Source organism: Mauremys reevesii, linkage group 9, assembly GCF_016161935.1.
Source record: "Mauremys reevesii isolate NIE-2019 linkage group 9, ASM1616193v1, whole genome shotgun sequence".
NCBI lineage: Eukaryota > Metazoa > Chordata > Testudines > Geoemydidae > Mauremys > Mauremys reevesii.
Genome location: NC_052631.1, coordinates 51274384 through 51294315, shown reverse-complemented (window position 1 = coordinate 51294315; position 19932 = coordinate 51274384).

Sequence of the window (19932 nt, the reverse complement as noted above, 5' to 3'; positions counted from 1 at the left end):
TGCATGTCTCAAACTATGAATAAAATGATCAAACTGAAGAACCTTTTGGAATTCACTGCAATCTTTGTGAGTGAGCTTTCTGCGGCACTTGACTGGCTTCAACTATCTATCTCTTAAGAGTCAGTCAAAATATCAAGGCAAAACATCCTCCCACACCTCAAAAGAACTGCACCTAGAGAGAGAGTGACATACCATTTTAGCTTCCCTCTGTTGCACTGGTGGCCTGAGTCCTACACAAGGCAAGCTTGAGGCCTAGCGAACCAGTCAAGCCTTCGTTTTTTCAAAGTGCGCTATTTGCATGTTCAAGCGATTACAGCTCAAACAAACAGCCAGAGGTTATTAGAATGCCACATAGACAATGCTCCAGTTGGGCAGAGAGGGAAAGAAAGCTTATTACCTTTGAATAACAATTTACAAGACTAGGCCTGGGCAGCACTGAGGGGACAATGGGCGGAGAGAAGGAGGAAGAGCAGTGGCTGAGATGTCTGAGCTATGTGCTTACTTCAGATTGCTGTAGATGGGGAAAGCATCCCATTATTGGCAAGACAATAACAGTCAGTGCTGTATAAACACTCCTAATCAGTGTCATTATTCTGCCTCAATGAGAACCTGAGACTGAAAAACCACAGGGCGGTGCAAGGTCTTGGCCTGAGAAGACAAACAAAACTCCCCTCACATTCTCCTGTGAAAAGGGATTTAATCAACGACAGTTGCAAATTCACAGGGCAAGAATGAAGCCCATATTAAAGCTGCAGGGCTGTTCCATGGCCTAGCTATTTCCGGAACTAATCCTTATGCATGCAAACAGTCCCCTGGATTTCAGTCAGTCCACTTGCCCGAGGAAGGACTACTCGCATAAGTAGGCTCTTGCGGATGGATCATACTGCAGTTCAAAGAGTATTATATTCAAAGAAACATCCAGCCCTCGCTCCCAACCGCCACTGTATGAGTTAGCAACCAGGCTGCAACATCATTTATAGAAGAATGCAGGGCTGCATGACTTAAATTTGCCCATCACCTCAGGATATCCTGACATCACAGACAGGAAATCAGGAAAACACTTCCCATGGCCTCAGGAACTCAATGAACTTGGGAAAAAAACAGGATATTTCATTGTCAAAATCCAAACTGAGCAAGCTGGTCACTGCTGTCTATATAGAAACAAACCCCTTCCTTCCACACATTCACTTCTTGTGTTTCTTTCCCTGTACTGTTACTGAGGTCTGGTGTTTGCAGTTTTTATACTGGTATAACTAGGTCAATATAGTTATACCAGTACAACATCTAGTGTAGCTGTAGCTATACCAGTATAAAGGTGCTTTAGATCAGTACAGCTTATTCTCCTTTCTGTATAATTATTAAGAATAATGCTCCAGAAATCCTTAAGAATTCAAGTCCAAACAACATAAATATGTCAATTAACAATTTAGTAACTCTCTCCAGAGCAAATTGAATTACATATCACATGATAAATAATGTTGCCCTTTCTTCAAAGTGTCCCACTTTGAACACCAATGTTGCACTACGCTGAGTGGTAGCAAAATTTCAAGGCCTTGCAGGTCAGATTCCCAGTGGAGGAGAAATCGGTGATGCAGAGTCTAGGTATATTCTAAGCGTAACTTGTTTTATTTACACACATGCACTAGTCCTGGAACTGAGGCAGTCACAAACAGCATCCAGGCAATCCCTTCTTCCAAATCTTAGCCTGCACACCAATGCCCAGTTCCCAGGGATCTACTCAATTCTAATAATTGCCTCCAAACATGAAGAATAAATAACAGAACAAATGTCCTGCTATCTGCCACAGCTCCTCTCAAAAGACGAATGCATGACAAAGCTAACAACATCAGCAACACAGCATTTCTTCAAAGACTAAAAACTTGCTCACACAAAAGGAAAAAGAACTTGTAAGACTATGTGTAACAGTGCATCTGGTGAGTCCTGCCATAGCATTGCTCATCAAAAGAATTGAGCCAGTTCTTCTTTTCTCAAACAGAACAGGATTTAGTCATTGTTCCTAACTGTTTACTTAATTACTTGTCTGAAGAAATTACAGCCTATGTGTTCTCCATGAATCGAGCAGTTTGATGACTCATAATGTATCAGTTGTGTGCTTGGTCACCTATGTCAGACAGTATTGTTTCTGATCCTTGATCGGATGACCTAAAATTTAAAAATAGGAGGCATGCCAGGACTAACCACGGGGGCTTCAAATCTCTCACAGAGACAGGGTGGGGATGGAATATTTTAGGGTACATGAGAGCAGCCAGGAGAATTTTAGGGCATTCAGAATCTTTCCTCATCCCAGTTTGCACAAGAAACTTTCCTCCTCTCCCACCAAGGCACTGGCACTAACTGCATGAGCATGCAGCTGTTGGTGCAATTTGTGGCTGGATTTGGCTCATTTCATTGCCTGAATTCCAAGGTTCTGGCCAAAGGGTGTCAAGGATGTACAGTCTAAGGGACCCTGTAGGCACATAGAGAGAGCAGTGCCAGCACTCTCCCAAGTGCAGGGATGGGGATTGGGACTGTCCCTGCCAGGGTATGGGGCCTGAAAGGTGTATAAACCTCCTTGTATGTCCCCAGCCCTCTGTGGCTGTGTAAGAGCCACTCACTGCTGGGAGTGAGAATACCCCATAGAGATAAACAGAGGAGTTCACAGTTCTCTTAGGCCCCGATCCTGCAGTTAGATTCAACTGGGCAGACCCTGTTATGCTAGTTCTGAATGTTTAGCACCGATACTCAGAGTGGCCATTAGGGGGAATACAGCAGGGAAGTAAGGGTATGTCTACACTATGGGATTATTCCGATTTTACAGAAACCGATTTTTGGAAACAGATTGTATAAAGTCGAGTGCACACGGACACACTACGCACATTAATTCGGCGGTGTGTGTCCATGTACCAAGGCTAGCGTCGACTTCCGGAGTGTTTCACTGTGGGTAGCTGTCCCATAGCTATCCCATAGTTCCCACAGTCTCCCTCACCCACTAGAATTCTGGGTTATGATCCCAATGCATGATGGGGCAAAAACAGTCTCGCGGGTGATTCTGGGTAAATGTTGTCAGTCAATCCTCCCTCCATGAAAGCAACGGCAGACAATCATTTCACGCCCTTTCCCCTGGATTGCCCGGGCAGACGCCATAGCACGGCAACCATGGAGCCCGTTCAGCCTTTTTTCACTGTCACCATATGTCTATTGGATGCTGCTGAGAGACGCGGTACTGCAGTGCTACACAGCAGCATCCCCTTGCCTTTTGCAAGTTAGCAAAGACAATTACCAGCCCTACTGTACCGTCTGCTGCTTTGCAAATTGAAAGATGGTTACCAGTCATACTGTACCGTCTGCTACTGTCATGGGTGCTCCTGGCCGGCCTCAATGAGGTCAGTCGGGGGTGCCTGGACAAAAATGGGAATGACTCCCCAGGTCATTCTCTTCTTTAAGTTTTGTCTAATGGAGAGTCAGTCCTGCCTAGAATATCAGGCAAGCCTACTAAAGAACCAGAGAGGCAAACGGCCACTCCGGGTCAGAGCCCCAGACATCCCGCTGAAATGATGAGCTGCATGCCATTCTAGGCGATGCCCCTGCAACAACCCCACCCGTTGCTTCCCTCTTCCCCCACCCCTTCTGGGCTACCGTGGCAGTTATCCCCCCATTTGTGTGATGAAGTAATAAAGAATGCATGAATAAGAAACAACACTGACTTTATTGCCTCTGCAAGCAGAGATCAATGGGGGGAGGGAAAGGCAGCTGGCTTACAGCAAAGTAGAGTGAACCACCATTCTGCATTTGCTCAGCCTATAGCTGAAAATGGGAATCTGTGATAAGCACTAGGATAGAAGCACAGGCAGGACTCAATCTCCATTTGTGGGTGGGCCTTTGGTTGACACTGGGTAAAATACAAAATGTCCCAGGATATGTATGTTGGGGGACAGTTCTAAATGGCAGCTTAATTTTTTTATTTGCAGCAAAATGTAGAGGTCTAAGTATCTGATTGTGAGCCCTGGCAGCAAGGGGTAGGCGCGAGTGCACGGTGCTGCTGCCTGGGAGAGCAGCCTGAGGCAGAAGCCTCCAGCTGCCATGATATTCCAGGCAGGACTGACTCTCCATTAGACAAAACTTAAAGAAGAGAATGACCTGGAGTCATTCCCATTTTTGCCCAGGCACCCCCGGCTGACCTCACCGAGGCCAGCCAGGAGCACCCACAGGATAACGATGATGGATACCAGTCCTACTGTACTGTCTGCCGTCCACAAGGCAAGGCAAGGCAAGGCAAGGTAAGGGGATGCTGTGGTGTAGTGCTGCAGCACTGCATCTGCCAACAGCATCCAGTAGACATACAGTGACATTGAAAAAAGGCGAGAAATGATTTTTTCCCCTTTGCTTTCACAGAGGGAGGGAGTGGGTGGAGGCGGCTGATGACATATACCCTGAACCACCCGCGACAATGTTTTTGACCCTTCAGGCTTTGGGAGCTCAGCCCAGAATTCAAATGGTTTTTGGAGAGTGCGGGAACTGTGGGATAGCTACAGTCATCAGTCGCCCCTCCCTCCGTGAGTGTTCATTTGATTCTTTGGCTTTCTGGTACGCTTGTCTCAGCTCCTTAAGTTTCACGCAGCACTGTGTTGAGTCCCTGTTGTGGCCTCTGTCCATCATGGCCTTGGAGATTTTTTCAAATGTTTTGGCATTTTGTCTTTTGGAACGGAGTTCTGATAGAACAGATTCATCTCCCCATACAGAGATCAGATTCAGTATCTCCCGTACAGTCCATGCTGGAGTTCTTTTTTGATTCTGGGACAGCATGGTCACCTGTGCTGATCAGCACTCCACGCTGGGCAAACAGGAAATAAAATTCAAAAGTTCGCGGGGCTTTTCCTGTCTACCTGGCCAGTGCACCCGAGTTCAGATTGCTGTCCAGAGCGGTCACAATGGTACACTGTGGGATAGCTCCCGGAGGCCAATACCGTCGAATTGCGGCCACACTAACCCTAATTCGAAATGGCAATACTGATTTCAGCGCTACTCCCCTCATCGAGGAGGAGTACAGATATCGATATTAAGAGCTCTTTATATCGAAGTAAAGGGCTTCGTTGTGTGGACAGGTGCAGTGTTAATTCGGTTTAATGCTGCTAAATTCGAGATAAACTCATAGTGTAGACCAGGCCTAAGAGTCTGTGTAAACAGGAAATAGAGAGTCTTGCTCACCCCAAGGACAGGGTCCTAAGATATCATTGTTGCAGGCTCTTTGTCTGCAGTAGAGCTGGTCAAAATTATCTGAATGTGTTTTAAAACCCAAAGATGGATTTCTTTTAATTTTTTAAGAGAGAATTTCTTGTGAAAATGTGATTGTGATTTTGTGATTTTTTTTTCCAATTTTTTCAAAACATTCTGGGCAGCAGCTTTTGAGGCAAGAATTCAGCCTTCTGGTTGCTCTGCAAAACCATTATGGGTTCCCATTTTTCACATTTTGCAACTTTTGTCTGGCTTAGTTGTATGGCATGACATTTTTTTCTCAAGAAGAGAATTTCAAGAAGTGAATGCTGTTTTCTTTCAAAATTGGAACCTTCATTTAACTTGAATTTTCCTATTCCAAAATAAAAATAATGATAATAATCAGGTTTAGCAAGACTCCTGTTTTGAAGACTGGTTTCAAAACCGGTTCTGCAGAAAGTTCAGAAAAGAAAAACTGGGTTTTACAAACCATAATGAAACAGAGAATATTTTTCAATAGACTAAAAAAAAGGAGGGTTGGTCCACTGGTTAGGGTATTAGCTGCAGATTTAGAAGACCCAGGTTTGATTCCCTGCTACTGATTTCTTGTGAGCAAGTGGGCTTTGTCTCTCTGTGCTTCCTTTCCCTATCCACATAATGTGGACAACAGCACTGTTGTCCCATGCAGGAGTGTTGTGAGGTGTACAGATACTCTGGTAATAAGGGCCAGATAAATGTATCTAGATGTTTTTTCTGATTTTTGCACCAGTGCATGTCTCTGATTCTGCAGCTAGCCGCATGCTGGCCCAGGGGTCTTACTGGCAGGTTTGGCTCTTCCTGATCCCACAAACACTTAAAAACAGGCTGAACATTAAGTGCATGAGCAGTTGTATGGGGCTACCTTTGTTTTAAGTGTTTGCTAGATTGGGGCCAAACTCTGCAGCATCCCAAGCACAGCATTGGTTTGCACTTGTGTTAGATTCGGAAGGTTTTCTTTACAATGAATTGGGCTAGAGATGTACTTTAAAAATAAATAAAGCTTTAAACGTGCAGCTCCTGCTGATCCTGATTGGGGAAGGACTGATGCTGTGTTTATGTGTACTACACTCAACTTTGCATAACAATGAAAACTCGGCCACATTTTCCAGGTGCCTTTTTCTACACAGCTCTGCTACCTGTTCCCCTTTACGCTGCACACTTCCTCCAGTGCAATGGATGTGCTCCGGGGATAATGAAAGCCAGGGGCGGCTCTACGAATTCCACTGCCCCAAGCAGGGCGGCGCGCCGCGCTGCCGGGCGCCGGTCCCGCGCCTCCGCGGGACCTCCCGCAAGACGTGCCACTGGTCCCGTGCCTACGGTGGAGCTTCCGCAGTCATGCCTGCAGGAGGTCCACATGAGCCGCAGGACCAGCGCACCCACCGCAGTCATGCCTGTGGGAGGTCTGGTCGTCCCGCGGCTCTGTTAGACCTCCCGCAGGCATGACTGCGGAAGGTCCGCCGGACCCGCCTGCCGCCCTCCAGTTAAAATGCCGCCCCACGTGTGCGCTTGGCGCGCTGGGGTCTGGAGCTGGCCCTGATGAAGCACTGCACCGGACAGCACAGATTAATACAGGGCAACTAATACCAGGTAAGCTTGATGGCATTTTTTAATTGACGTTAAACATTAATATAAGAAAGGAATGGAATAAGCTATTTAGACTTTACTGAAGGGGAGGCAGTGAGGCCTAGTGAATCGAGCACTGGACTGGGACTCAGGAGACCTCCATTCTATACCTGCCTCTGCCACTTGCTTGCTTGGTGACCTTGAGCAAATCTCTTCACCTGCCCGTGCTTCAGTTTCTCCATCTCTGAAATGGGGATAATGAAACTAACCTCCTTTGTAAAGTGCTTTAAGATTGCCTATGAGAAGCACTATGTAAGAGCTAGGTATTATTATTGTTACAAAGCATTTGACACATTATCTTACAACATCATACTTAAAAACTTAGGCCTGGTCTACACTAGGACTTTAAATCGAATTTAGCAGCGTTAATTCGAATTAACCGCTCAACCGTCCACACCAGGAAGCCATTTAATTCGACCTAGAGGGCTCTTTAGTTCGAATTTGGTACTCCACCCCGACAAGGGGAGTAGCGCTAAATTCGACATGGCTATCTCGAATTAGGCTAGGTGTGGATGCAAATCGAACTTAGTAGCTCCGGGAGCTATCCCAGAGTGCACCACTCTGTTGACACTCTGGACAGCAGTCCAAGCTTGGATTCTCTGACCAGCCACACAGGAAACGACCCGGGAAAATTGAATTCCTTTTCCTGTCTGGGCACTTTGAATCTGATGTCCTGGTTGGACATCGGGGCGAGCTCAGCAGCACCTGCAACGATGCAGAGCTCTCCAGCAGAGGAGTCCATGCAATCCCAGAATAGAAAGAGGTCCCCAGCATGGACAGACCGTGAAGTCCTGGATCTGATCGCTGTGTGGGGCGATGAGTCTGTGCTTTCGGAGCTGCGCTCCAACAAACGGAATGCAAAGACCTACGAGAAGGTCTCCAAAGCCATGGCACTCAGAGGATACAGCCGGGATACAACGCAGTGCCGCGTGAAAATCAAGGACCTGAGACAAGGCTACCAAAAAGTCAGAGCGGCAAACGGACGCTCCGGAGCCCAGCCCCAGACATGCCGCTTCTACGAGGCACTGCATGCCATTCTAGGTGGGTCTGCCACCACTGCCCCACCAGTGACCGTGGACTCTGAGGATGGGATAGTGTCGAGGGGCAGTTCCTCGGCGATGTTCGCTGATGGGGAAGATGAAGAAGGGTTTGTGGAGGACGACGCAGGCGACAGCGCTTACAATACCGCTTTCCTCGACAGCCAGGATCTCTTCATCACCCTCACAGAGATCCCCTACACACCCTCCCCGGCCGTTAACACGGACTCAGAATCAGGGGAAGGATCAGTCGGCAAGTGTTATAAACATGGAAACATTTATTTCTTAAAAAACAGGAATATATACTATATAAAAACTAGCTAAAAAGTTGTCCATATAAAACTATATAAAAAGAAGGTCCACACATATAGGGATGGAAGAGAAATCCTCTTGGGACACTTCCACGAAGCTCTCGTAGAGGTGCTTGAAAAGCCTCCGCAGGAGGTTCCTGGGGAGAGGTGCCTTATTTGGTGCTCCGTGGAAGCACACTCTTCCGCGCCAGGCCATCCTCACGTAAAGCGGAATCATTGCCTCCACCAGCATGGCTGCATACGGTCCTGGTCTGTGCAGGGATTCCTGCAGCATCCTCTCTCTCTCTCTCCGAGTGACCCGCCTCAGGGTAATGTCATTCGGCGACTGCTGCATCTAAGTAGGGCAATTAGTGTACTGTTACTATTGTGAATGCTTGACTTTTACTTTGCATAGCAAAGACTTTCGTTCGACAGGCATGTGTTGGAGGCCGCAGAGGAAAAGCATACAGTGATTTTTCCCGGGCACAGCCGCGAGGGGCTGGAACAGGGTCAGACTTTATGCTTTCCAGATTGCCTTCTGCGGGAGGGCACAGCTACCCATTAACTGTTAAGCAGCCTATAGTGTAGGGCTTACCAGGCCTGGCTGATAAACGGATTCAGCTGTACCGCCCTGCTTGTCCGATCTCCGGTGCAAGACCGCAGCCACTGAAAGCGTATTCCGAAATCTCGAACTTGTCCTGAGAGCTCGTGAGACTAGGTTCCCTGTATGGTCTTGTTCACAGAAACTGAGTAGACTGTGTTCACTGTTCGCAAACATGTATCTTTTCAAGGAAATCACTTCCTTTTTCCCATCACACAGCTGCGGCTCTTTCACGAACTGCCCCGCCATCCCCCTCACAGAGGCTGGCGCAGATTAGGCGGTGAAAGAAAAAGACTAGGGACGACATGTTCTCGGAACTGATGGCCTGCTCCAGAGCCGAGGCGGCCGAGCAGAGACGGTGGAGGGAGACCCTATGTCAGCACCAGTGCTCACACATCGAACAGGAGGACAGGTGGCGGCAGGAAGACCAGCAGGCGACTCAAACGCTGCTTGGGCTAATGAGGGAGCAAACGGGCACGCTCCGGCACCTTGTAGATGTTCTGAAGGACCGCAGGCAGGAGGAGAGAGCCCCCCTGCACTGTATCTGCAACCGCAATCCCCCGCCACAAAGTCCTGTCCCCCCCTCACCCAAAATAACAAGAAGGAGGGGTGCTAGGGGCCGTGAAAACTGTCACTGCACCCCAGCAGAGCACTCATGTACTACACAGCTCTGATGCCATAAATTTTGAGAAGTGCTTCCCTTCCTGGATCACCCAGTCCCAAATCCAAGTTTCATCCCCCCACTGTGTAGTTGAGCATTAAAAGTAGTTTGTTGCTATTCACTGTTTCCATCCTGTTTTTCTTCTCAGAAGACTTTGTGTGAAGGGGGGGGAGGGGTTTTTTAATTGCATAGGACAGCCTCCATTACCAGGGTACAGACTTGGGGGCAGGATCAACAGCAGGACACACACAGACTGCAGTCACTAGGCACCAGGGTCAGTCTGGGAGGTGTATGCTGCCCCGGGTCAGTCTGGGAGGTGTATGCTGCCCCAGGGTCCTAGCGCCTGTCATCCACAAATGGCAAGGCAGGCTGCCCTTACCATGCCCTTCCACCCTAGCCACGAGCCTCTCCGATGCCCTGAGCCCCAGCAAGAGCCCTCATCCACGGACACATACTCACACTTCCCACATACCCCTCACCCCTTCCTACGCCCCAACCCCCAGCCCAGAGCCTGCATCCAAACTCCGTCCCAAAGACGGCACCCCTCACCCCTTCCTGCAAACCCACCCCTTCCTGCACACCCACCCGCAACCGTCCTCCCCCCAGAGACTGCTGTAGGAGCAGGAGCCTGTCATTCCTCTAGTGTAGAAGCGGTCTGTACATCAGTGCACACCGTACCCACCACAGTCTGCGTCCATGTTTCAACCCCAGAACAGGAATTCATAATTAAAGAAAACTTTGTTAATAATCAGTGTTCCATTAACTTTATTTTAAAACGTGTGTTGGAAGGGGGGAAACCTGGAGAACAGGGTATGTAACCGCAGATCGAAGTCAACAGTCACTGAAACAGGCTCAGGTTCAGCTTCTCTGTAAAGAGACTGGATAGTCATAGGTTACCCTGCTCTCCGAGGAACCTAGCTTTCAAAGCCTCCCGGTTGCACAGCGCTTCCCGCTGGGATCTTCTATCGGCACGGCTGTCTGGCTGAGCATAATCAGCAGCCAGGAGATTTGCCTCAACCTCCCATCCTGCCATAAAGGTCTCCCCCTTGCTCTCACAGAGATTGTGGAGCACACAGCAAGCTGCAATAACAACGGGGATATTTTTTTCGCTGAGGTCCGAGCGAGTGAGGTCCATCTCCCCTTGAGACGTCCAAAAGCACACTCCACCACCATTCTGCACTTGCTCAGCCGGTAGTTGAAGAGTTCCTTCTCACTGTCCAAGGCGCCTGTATAGGGCTTCATGAGCCAGGGCATTAGCGGGTAGGCTGGGTCCCCGAGGATCACTGTAGTCATCTGCACATCCCCAACCGTTATTTTGTGGTCCGGGAAGAATCTACCTGCCTGGAGGCGTCTAAACAGACCAGAGTTCCTGAACACACGCGCGTCATGAACCTTGCCCGGCCACCCGACGTAGATGTTGGTAAAACGTCCCCTATGGTCCACCAGTGCTTGCAGCACCATAGAAAAGTAGCTCTTTCGATTAATGTACTGGCTGGACTGGTGGGCTGGTCCCAGGATAGGGATGTGAGTCCCATCTATAGCCCCACCGCAGTTTGGGAATCCCATCGCGGCGAAGCCATCTCTGACGACCTCGACGTTTCCTAGAGTCACTACCTTTGAGAGCAGTTGCTCAACGATTGCGTGGGCTACTTGAATCACAGCAAGCCCTACGGTAGATTTGCCCACGCCAAAGTGGTTCGCTACTGACCGGTAGCTGTCTGGCGTTGCAAGTTTCCAGAGGGCTATGGCCACTCGCTTCTGCACAGTCAGGGCTGCTCGCATCTGGGTGTCCTGGCGCTTCAGGGCAGGGGCCAGCAAGTCACAGAGTTCAAGGAAAGTGCCCTTACGCATCCTGAAGTTTCGCAGCCACTGTGATTCATCCCAGACCTGCAGCACTATGCGGTCCCACCAGTCCGTGCTTGTTTCCCGGGCCCAGAATCACCGTTCCACACCATGAACTTGACCCATTGCCACCATGATCTCCACTGCGCGGCGTACCCTGCTTTGTGAGAGGTCTGCGCCACTCTCCTCACTGCGCTGACGGAGCCTCCTCGCCCGATTTCTCAGCAGCTGACTGTGGAAGAGGTGGATGATAAGGTGCAAGGAGTTGACAACGGCCATAAGTGCAGCGATGATCGCAGCGGGCTCCATGCTCGCAGTGCTGTGGCGTCCGTGCTGTAACCGACCAGAGAAGGGCGCGAACAGATTTCCCACCGGCGCTTTCAGGGAGGGAGGGTGTGATTGACGGTTCAATGATGACAGTTACCCAAAACCACCCTTGACACATTTTTTTCCCCAGCAGGCATTGGGGGCTCTACCCAGCATTCCAATGGGCAGCGGGGACTGCGGGAACTGTGGGATAGCTTCCCACAGTGCAACGCTTCCAAAGTTGATGCTGGCCCCGTTAGTGTGGACTCACAAAGTCAAATTAGTGTCCTTAGTGTGGATACACAAATTAGACTTCATAAGGTCGATTCCACAAATTCGAGTTAAGTAGATTCGAAATAGTCTTGTAGTGTAGACGTACCCTTAGATCCAAATTATCAGCAGCTGTGAATCAGCTTGTGAAGTGACAGGAGCTATGCCAGTTTACACCAGCTGAGAATCTGGCCTTCAGGCCAAATTGGCTGGGATCTGAGCATTGTCACATAGACTGAAGATTGGTTGAAGGACCGTAGACAAAAGGGCTGTGATAACCAGTGAGGTATCAACACAGAGGGCAGTATCTAGTGTATTCCCATAGTGACTCATATTAGGTCGGAGCTTATTTAAAATCTTCATGAGCAAGCTGGAAGGAAGGATGTGTAGAAAAGTGGTCATCATGGGGTTAACTGGGCTACCCAAAGTATTATGGGATGGAGCCATGCTCCACCTCTTCTGGTTTGCTATTGGGATTACCCCTCCCAATGCACTATCTGTGTTACATTGCAACTGAATAAAGCAGCAAGTTCCCAGCCTGCTGGCCCGTGAGGACAGAGTTTGTTTTTGTTGCACTGAGCGGCCCTTTTACAAAAGGATACACAGCATGTGTATTAAGGGTGCAACCCACCCTGGGCAGCAGCCCGTGCACCACATAAGCCTCATTTAAGATCCCAAAATAGGAGTAAGTGGGATTTTACATGGCTCACAGGTGTGCTGGCTCTCTCGACTGGGATGAACTTTACTCCCCATTTGCAGGAGATACTACATGGTAAGTGTTGCAGTGTAGTATGGGCTGCTGGGAACCAGCTAAGCATAGGTCGGAAGGTTGCCCAGAGCAGTAGCTGTGCTGTGGGCTTGTCTGATTCCTACATAAAAGTCCCTTCTGATTCTCCCTTTAAGTTTAAAACAGAAGCTGTCTCTTTCTGCTTTCTAAGGGGAAAAAAAATTCAAAGTGGTGCACGGGGATCTAGCAGCTTTGCTAATATTTAAGTCAATGGGAGTTGTGTGGCTAAATCTTTGTGCAGTGCTTTGAAAATTTCCCTATAAGGTTCTAACGGCGCAGAAGCACTGTGATGAGCCTCTGGCTTCCTCCGCTTACATGTCAATGATGCTAATACTGACTCTGCCTACCAGTGTGACAAGGAGAAGATGTGCTTCTATTGGCATCTTTTCTTTGAAGTGAAGAGAAATCCCAAAGCTTTCATTCTGATAGTGGAAATCCTGCTAAAAGCTTGCCCCTCTCTGACCCTCTGATATAGGACTTGCTAATCCAGTCTTGCTTGCAGCACCAGAAGTTTTCTGCCTATTTTGACCTTTCAGGGGAAGGGGGGTGAGTCCAGTCCAGCTAGAAACAAAAGAGAGCTGGTCCCCCGCAAACTAAGAGGTTTGTGTTCATTTCCATAGTAAGTTTCTTCTCTTTTTGCATGACTGATGTGGCCTCCAAAATGCCTCTGATATCACCATTAGCTAGGTACGTCTTCTCCAGAGCAGGCGTGGCTTCAGTTTGATGAATCAGGACATTCATAAACAGTGAGCTTGTTACCCAGGGCTGATGAAAGCTGGAGAATTACTCCAGTTGTCCTAGACCCTGCAGCCAACTCTCAGTAAAGAATGTTGTCTTTGTTCTTCTGGTACCTACCAGACATGGTCCCCATTCACCAACAGTCACTGCTCACCTAAGCTTCTGCAGTCATTTCCCTGGTCCAAGTAGCAGTATCATAGAATATCAGGGTTGGAAGGGAACTCAGGAGGTCATCTAGTCCAACCCCCTGCTTAAAGCAGGACCAATCCCCAGGCAGTTTTTTGCCCCAGAGCCCTATAATGCCCTCCTCAAAGATTGAACTCACATCCCTGAGTTTAACAGACCAATGCTCAAACCACTGAGCTATCCCTCCCCCCTACTCTCTGGTGTTGCAGTGTGAAGACTGGTTTAAATAGTGACCGCTATCTGACCTACCCTTTTCGACAGCCCTCTCCACTACAGCAGAGAAGCCAGGAACTCCTGAATTGTCCGTGAGTTTTGGAGGGCTGCCAGGGACACTGGAGCTGCCAAGCCGTGGATTTCCCTATGTTAAGACAGGGAATTGAGTGATTAGTGCTTGGTTGCCTTTGGGCCTGCAAGACTGAAAGGCAGTCAAGCACCATTGAGCTGCTCAGGGCTCCTGCTCCTTCCTCTCCTCACCCCCATGATGGGGCTAAACATGTTATCTCTGCATGGGGAAAGCCAGCCCTTTCATCAGACAACCGCATAACCCCCGCCATGGCAGGGGAATGGTGTGAGGGTCTGTGGACTGTTTCTTTAAATCTCTAACAGGGAAACCAGGCAGCAGGGGCTGGGGAAGGTTCTCGGGGGAAATGCTGCAGTGAAGGAAACGGAGAGGGAGACTCATTAGTAATAGTGATGCTGTTTCCTTATTCTAACCAAGTCCCTTGTTCAGTGTTAGCAGAAAGCAATTCTTTCTGTGACCCTTTAGCACCGTCATGTGAGGTGGTGTCTGACCGGCTCGTTTTGAACGAGCGTGGATCAGAGGAAACAGGAAGTCAAACTCCCCGAGGCTTTTTCAGTGGGTAAGCCCCTGGAGTGGTGTTAGTGGAGGGAGTGCTTCTGACTGGCTTCTGACCCACGCTGAAGTTTAATGGAGAGTGGAGGCCTGCTCCGGGACTGATGCGTCGGGGAGGGAATCCGGAAATATTAATACATCATTTGCCTTTGCCACGGAAGGAGGGATGGTGGGTATTGTTCCTAGAAGATATGCGGAGCATGACATCTCAAAACAGAACGTAATACACACCGGGGGTGGTCTTATGCCCCGGCAGAGCTGTAAGGGAGTGGAAGGTTGTAGAAGGCATTGGAAAGAAGACCCTAGAAGGGCCCTACATGAACAAGCACAGCATGGGGACTGTGGCCTCAGGACATAAGACACCATAAGAGAGTATCTAGTGGTTGGGATTTTCAACAGGAAACACTCAGGATAAAGGCCGGAAGCTAGCCCAAATGTCAGTCTGATGGTCCTGACTAGGGCAGGGACTAACACAGGCTCATGCAGATCTTGCTGCATGACCAGGAATACACAGCCTCCCATACCCAGAGCAGTACCCCAGAGGCCTAACAAGCTGGCATCCAGCAGTCCATGCTGTGTTGTGTTTTACCCTTTGCCATACCTGGGGTCAGAGGGCCACATACACCCTCAGGTGACAGTATATCAGGGAGGAGGCTGGGCTTAGCAGGGACACTGCTAATCGAGGGCACAGGACATCTACGGCAAAGGGGTCAGGAGGAAAGGTGAGCTACAGAATTGCCCAAGAGAGATGCCCATAGAGAGAACGCTGGAGTGAGAGGAAGAATGATCCTGTGGTTGAGGCACTGGGCTGGAACTCTGCCTTGGACTCCCCATGTGATCTGATTAAAGTAATTTAATCTCTGGGCCTCAATTCCCCCCTTGGAAAGTGGGGATCATAATGTGTCCTTCCTCCAGCCCTGTGCCTGCCTTTCCTCTTTAGTCTGTATGCTCTTCAAGGACTGTCGTCGTTCTGTGCACAGACAGTGCCTAGCACAACAGGGCCCTGATCTCTGTAGGAGCTACTAGCTATAACCAAAAAAATCAGCGTAATTTTGGGATCATTTCCATGTCTCAAAATAAATGTTTAACTCATTGGAAAATAGGATGGCTCTGTCTTTTATCTGAGCCCAGCTTCTACTCTAGCTCTGACTGCAACAATGGGGACTGATTCTCCACCCCCAGTATCACTGCCCTGTCAGCACTGATTCCTTTCCAAGGGCTGTATCTGAATGGAAGGAGGTGTTAGCGTCTTGACAAAGAGGGAAACACTGTAGCAATTTCTCTGTCTTCTGGGCAGGACAGCTCTGTACCATTCACAATCTGCACTGGGCGCCTGTTGGAAGGACCCAGAGGGCACTTGCTGGGCAGCTAGAGTGAAAGAACTAAGGATTATAAATCATTCAGTTCTACATAGGCAAGTCCTGACATAACCTTAGAGCTGAGACTCTTGCTACAATCCTACAGAGTCTTTTATCATGTAACAAATTTAGCACCAGATTCTGCAACCCTTACTCATGCTGACTCCTCACCTGAGTAAGTGCGACTCATCATGAGTGTGGGCTGCCAAATCTGGCCTTTAAACAGTAAACTTTCGATAATATTAAAGAAAAACTTATCATGTCTCTTGGGTCCTCTCTACTATACTTTCATCTTTGGGCCTCTGTTTATTTCTTGCAGCATTTAAGTCTGTTTTCCTCATATTTTTAGAGACTCTTTAATACTTTGTATTGTTCATGTTTTATTTTATCTTCTTATTTATTTTCCTCTAACGCCAACCTTCTTTCATCTCCCTAAGACTTTTTTTCCCCTCTCCTGATTCTGAGTCTCTCTTTAGCTTCTTATTTTTCCCTTTAAGTATTCTTTTGCTTATTTGGTATTGTAACAAATCAGTGTAGGACTTCATGGTTGTCACTCTGCCGCACACCATGACTGTGGGGAACTTCACAGTGACAGCATGGAGAGACCTCAGCTCCTAAACCTCAGGCCTCTATCATTTCAGTTAAGAGAGAATCGCTGTTAGCTCTTAGAGCCTGTGACACACAGGTGAGCAGTTCTTATTCCATCCAGCAGAAGGCAGGGGTACACAGGAGTCAATTCTTGAAAGTAGTATATGTAATAATAATTATATACATCTGTTACTTGGCTTTGTTTTTCTCCTCCTCCCTATGGATAAATGTCTTCATCTTATTTAAAACATCTTTCCCCAGCTTCTTCCTAAATCTCTTCCTTCTGTCTCCTTCAGTCTCAGGGTTCCTCTCTGTGGGTCTGATCCTGCAGTGGTGCAGATAAAGGCGCCTGGCGAGCACGGTGTGTGACACTTTCAGTGCCTTGTAATGAAGTGAACAGAGGAGAACAGGCTCTGCAGACTGAACTCAAGGGTGAGGATTCTGGCCCCAGTTCCCACCCCTATGCACTGCTGCAGCAGCATGCAGGATCCATAAACAGCCCATGAGGGGCCCAGGGAGAAGTTCCCCAGCACCCAGCACAGCATGTGCCAAGTGGCAGGAAGGGGTGATCCCCGCCGAGATGCAACCCTCAGGATCTCAGGGCCATAAGGACCACTGGAAGCCAGCTTTACCTCCAGGACTTGGGCTGCTGTTCCTCCATGGCATCTCAGACACTGTACCCACCCTACACCCTGAGCCACTTAGCTGCCTGCTGAGAAGGACACTGTGTTCTTAGAACATGCACACCCATGCCCGCCAGTGGCTGCCCCTGCTTCCCATTTCTTCTAAGGGTCTGAGCCTGCTCCCCTCACCAACAGTGGATAGTTTGTGTGTGTCTTTAATGAGCATACAGGCAGGCCCCAGTGCAACGATTAAGCCCCCGCCAGTAAGACGCTGCTTCTGGGTGACCACAGAATAATTGTGAACCTGCCAAACGGCTGCCATGCATGTCGTCAGCATCACCCAGGCTGCATTTAAAGCGCAGGTATGCTCTGAAATGTGACAGAGAAATGTTATCATTCTGCTCTTCCCTGTTTGTTGTCTTGGTGATTCCAGCTCAAACGTGCTCAGTTCACAGGTAAGCCAACGGCTTTCTAAGGTGCCAGCTCTGCAAACTCAGCCTGGGATTCATGGATCCATTAATGCTAAGGCCAGCAGGGACCACTGTGACCATCTCATCAGACCTTCTGCATAGCACAGGTGTAGCAAGGCCGTGGGACACCCCACCGCCCTGCTGAGGGACAAACCTCCCCCAACCCTGCTGTGGGCGGAGCCACTGGGTCCTGCGCCCGCCCCTCAGAGGTCAAGGTGCAGACCCGGAAGTATAAAAGCTGGCCTGCAGAACTCAGTAGGGGCCCAGCCACAGCAGGGACCAGACATCTGTGTCCGCGGCCCGCCGGGGCGCACACCTGCCCAGCTGAGCCTGCCCCGCGCTCGCTACCTGGAGGAGGACTGGCCGTGACCACCCCGTGCCGGCTACCCCGAGGAGGAGCCAAGCCTGCCTCTCACCCGCTACCCCGAGGACCCGCTAGGCCTACCCTTGAACACTTACCCCGAGGAGCCGATGGTGGTTGAGACCGCTGGTGACACCACAACGACACAGGTACTCGACAAGGGGTAGAGTGGAAGTAGCCCGAGGGTAGCCGACCCCAGTCTGGCTGCAGCACTGCCAGAACCAATGTCAGTGTGTTGTGGCCAGGATCCCCACTGACATAGCAGCAGGATGTCTGCCGCTGTTAGGGCCCCGGGCTGGGACGCAGAGGAGTGGGTGGGCCGGCGTCCCCCCTGCCACCCCACTCACGGGTAGCAGTCTCCCCCTCGCCCCGACGCTCAGGACCAGGAGCCTGGGCTTCTTGGGCTTACTAAAACTGTTGCTGCTCAGCCCCTGCCTGAGGGCCTGAGCCTATTGACTCTGTGTTTGCTGCCCCGCCCTGACCTAAGGGCCGGGCTTAAAACTGTTGCTGCTCAGCCATACCTGAGGCCCTGAGCATATTGACTCCGGGCCTGTCGCCCCACCCTGACCGAGGACTGAGCTTCAGGCTATTCGTAACGAGGCCGTGGGACACCCCACCGCCCTGCTGAGGGACAAACCGCGGCCGACCCGCATTACAACAGGCCAGAGGACATCATCCAGTGATCCGTGCCTCAAGCCCATCACTTCTGGCTGAGCTACAGCATCTCTTGATTTAAGAAGGCACCACATCCCTAGATAGCTGTTCCAATGGTTAATTAACCTCACAGTCAATAACGTGCGACTGTGTCTACACTTGGCTTTTCCTTAATACTCCCTGCTATTCTCTCACTGCCTCAGCCCACCAGAGACAGCAACCATGGGGGAGCTAGTGTAGACTGGACTTGGGGGCAGGTTCATCCTGCTCCAAGCAGGCTTAGACAACGCAATGGTAATAATGCCTAAGCCTTGTATATATCCTAGCACTGTTGTATTAATTTATATGGAATAGAGTCCCAAAAAATCAAAGGTGTTACCATGACCCTGAAACCATCCAATATTACAGTTTTAAACAAGGTTCAGGGTTTAGTAGACAGTAGGGTGACTGGACAGCAAGTGTGAAAAATGGGGACACGGTGGAGGGTAATAGGCACCTATATAAGAAAAAAAACACAAATATCAGGACTCCCCCTATAAAATTGGGGCATCTGGTCACCCTAATACACAGAGACCCCAGCCTGCTTAGTCCCATGGCAAACACACAATTAAACATCCTTTTATTAAAGGTACATAAAAAGTGGAAAAACAGTTAAAGCATTGGAAATGTAAAGTATTAAATAAGGCTGTCGTTTTAACAACCTCCCAGGTTCTCTTTCTCCTTACAGCAGGTCCTCAAGGAATCCATTTTGAAGCACTTGGAGGAGAAGAAGGTGATCAGGAACAGTCAACATGGATTCACCAAGGGCAAGTCATGCCTGACCAACCTGACTGCCTTCTATGATGAGATAACTGGTTCTTTGTTGGTGAGGAAAGCGGTGGACATGATATATCTTGACTTTAGCAAAGCTTTAGATATGGTCTCCCACAGTATTCTTGCCAGCAAGTAAAAAAAAGTATGGATTGGATCAATGGACTATAAGGTGGATAGAAAGCTGGTTAGATCATCGGGCTCAATGGGTAGTGATCAACGGCTCGATGTCTAGCTGGCAGCTGGTATCAAGCGGAGTGCCACAGGGGTCAGTCCTGGGGCTGGTTTTGTTCAACATCTTCATTAATGATCTGGATAATGGGATGAATTGCACCCTTAGCAAGTTTGCAGATGACACTAAGCTGGGGGGAGAGGTAGATACACTGGAGGGTAGGGATAGTGTCCAGAGTGACCTAGACAAATTAGAGGATTGGGCCAAAAGAAATCTGATGAGGTTCAACAAGGACAAGTGCAGAGTCCTGCACTTAGGATGGAAGAATCCCATGCACTGCTACAGGCTGGGGGACCAACTGGCTAAGAGGCAGTTCTGCAGAAAAAGACCTGGGGATTACAGTGGACAAGAAGCTGGATATGAGTCAGCAGTGTGCACTTGTTGCCAAGAAG